The sequence below is a fragment of the Ochotona princeps genome, chromosome 28 (genome assembly GCF_030435755.1).
Source record: "Ochotona princeps isolate mOchPri1 chromosome 28, mOchPri1.hap1, whole genome shotgun sequence".
NCBI lineage: Eukaryota > Metazoa > Chordata > Mammalia > Lagomorpha > Ochotonidae > Ochotona > Ochotona princeps.
This window is the reverse complement of record NC_080859.1, coordinates 9719348-9721939: the sequence shown is the minus strand read 5'-3', so window position 1 is coordinate 9721939 and position 2592 is coordinate 9719348. Positions and strand designations below refer to the sequence as shown.

General features: G+C 39.2%; 1 pseudogene; it reads right to left on the bottom strand.

Moving 5' to 3' along the window:
- Positions 1-212: 212 nt before the first annotated feature.
- LOC118760374 (small nucleolar RNA SNORA70) lies at positions 213-321 on the bottom strand (annotated as a pseudogene).
- Positions 322-2592: the final 2271 nt, after the last annotated feature.

The window sequence follows — 2592 nt, the reverse complement described above, 5'->3', positions numbered from 1 at the left end:
GGAGAAGTCATCTGTTACAGGCAACAGAACCTAGGTCGCACCACTGAGAACCAACACCAACCTGCTACAAAGAGGTTCCACCTCCTAATGCAGCATGGGGCTGAGATGAACTGTCCCTGTCGAGCTCTGCAGAACTCTGAGCAAAGTAAGTGCTCCTCTGTTTTCTCCTTCCCTTCCCTCGCCTTTTCCCTCCCTGAATGCCTGTGTGTTGCGCTTTTCTCCGTAGCATCTTAGGGCAACCCATACAAGCAACAGGCTGTGTAGATTACTAATGGTGCTGCTGAATGCAACCATTGCACATCTGTGGCTCCTTTACAGCAGCCCCCCTCACTCCCAACCAAAGTCTCATGCTTTTGAAACTGGCACAATATGAGGGCTTTACATTTAATAAAATTTCATTGTATTAGGGATTTTTGCCAATGAAATAGATTTTAGCTGCTCTTTTCAGACCAAAATTATGTGAAATTATGGGAATGCTCATTTGCTTTACTATCAGATTCATATTATTATCTACATGTTCCTCATAATTTCAGGCTATCACCTGACATATGTACAGTAAAATTCATTTTTGAGGATGGAGGAAATGTGAGAAAAATAGAAGAAGTCTACAGGTTTCCTGGAAGGGAGCAGAGAAGCACAGAAAAATAGAGAAATCAGAGTTAGGTAACTAGCTCAGCAGTTCTCAAAATGGCATTGCTCATGATGCCCAGCTTGTTAAAACTTTCCTCGATGAACTAGACCTCTAGACCTTCTGATTCAGTGGCGGGGCGCGGGGCCCAAAAGTTTGCACCGTAAATATGTTCGCAAATGATAGATGGATGCTTCTGGTTTGCAGAACATGCTTGGAGAACCGCTCAGCTAGACTGGTTGTGGGCAACAAAGAAGAGACTAAGGGATAATGAGCCACAGTATGAGGCACAGTCTCTCATTAAAATCAAAAAGATGCTTCTGGATTATAGAAGTGAAGCCTGCTTGGAGCTGGCCTATTGAGTTACTGACCCAGAATCACTTCTCTTAGGGACCTGATCGGTTTCACCGTTTCAGTAAAGAGTGGTAGTTGGGAGGGCCATGATATTAGGATTGGAAGAATTCAAAAGTAAGTAGGGAGGAAGATTATTACATATATTTTACAAAGGACAAACAAGTAAGTGAGACAAAAAATTAGCATTTCAGTTTCCTCCCAGATGATCTTGAATTTTTTTTCAATCATCCAAGTTCAATTTTGCAGCCAGAAATAATTTTCTTACCCTTTAGGTGAGTTTTTTTGGTGCCTACAATGTACTTACAGGAATCTGCTTACAAGCAATTATGAAGAATAGCTTATGAGTTTAATGTTCATGAGAATTTTACTCAATAACAGAAATGATAAATTCCCAAATGCATTTCTTAATCTATTTAATCTCCTATAATTTCAATGAAATTAGAGCTGTATATTTGTAGTTCAAGTTGTCTAATCAAATACCTATAGTGATGAATACTGAATAAATGTGAAGGTTAATATATCCCTTAAAAACTTTTTCATGTATGCTTTATAATATTATGTTCTGCAACAAAACATTGACTTACGTCCATAGAAACAAATGCCAAAGCAGGGAAGAATATTGTGGGAAAGAGCCTTTGGTTTCATTAATTCTGATGTAGATTCAACACAGGTGAAGAAAACATGTTCCATATCCCCTTAAGGATGACCTTTTCCGGGTAAATAATATTCATGAATTTCTCACCATTTTCCTGCATCCATTGCTATGCACCTGAGCAAGTTAAATTACAAGGAAATACTATATTTGTGAGAAAAGAAAAACAGCAAACACAAAATCACCTAAACTTCGAACAGACCTCTGAAATGAAAACCAATACAGCAATGAAATACAACGAGATTATGAATTTATGGAGGAAAAACTGGGAGGCTAATTTTGCCCTTTAAAATGTCAATGAGGCACAAAATTTAGGGGGAAAACTAATAATTATGACTAAGAATTGTAAGATTTGGAACATCAACTCAGCAAATGAAGACATTACCACATGGCAGACATTATCCAATAAAAAGCATCCAATCACCCTAAAATGAGCTCGTAACGTGAAATGGGAGCACTGTGGATTTCCAGGGAGATGGTGCATTGATTAAAAAATCCATTCATTACTGCCAGTGAGCACATCCTTCCTGCATTCACTGAGCACAGACAATGGCCTGGCACTCAGGATGAGGTGTTCTGGAGGATCCAAGGATGAGTTAGGTGCACAACCTGACCTACTGGAGTTTACAATTCAGTGGGAACGTGTGACTGGAGAAAAAAGAGATGAACAAACAACCATTAAACAGGGAGAGACGCCGGCGATGAAGTGCACTGAGGTGGCAGAGAAGGAGAGCACAGCCATTTTTGAAGAGGAGGAGCAACTGAACAAAGACTCATAACACACATCTTGTTCTTTATCTTTTTTTTTCCTTAAATCTAAAATTTCTCAAAGTACAGACCCTCTCACTAAGCTGAAACTGTTTTGAAACCTGTTTCCAAATGGCAGTTTGATATCAAACCAACCCACCTAAACATGTGAATGGAAGCAGATGACAAAGATAAATTCAATTTATGGGCT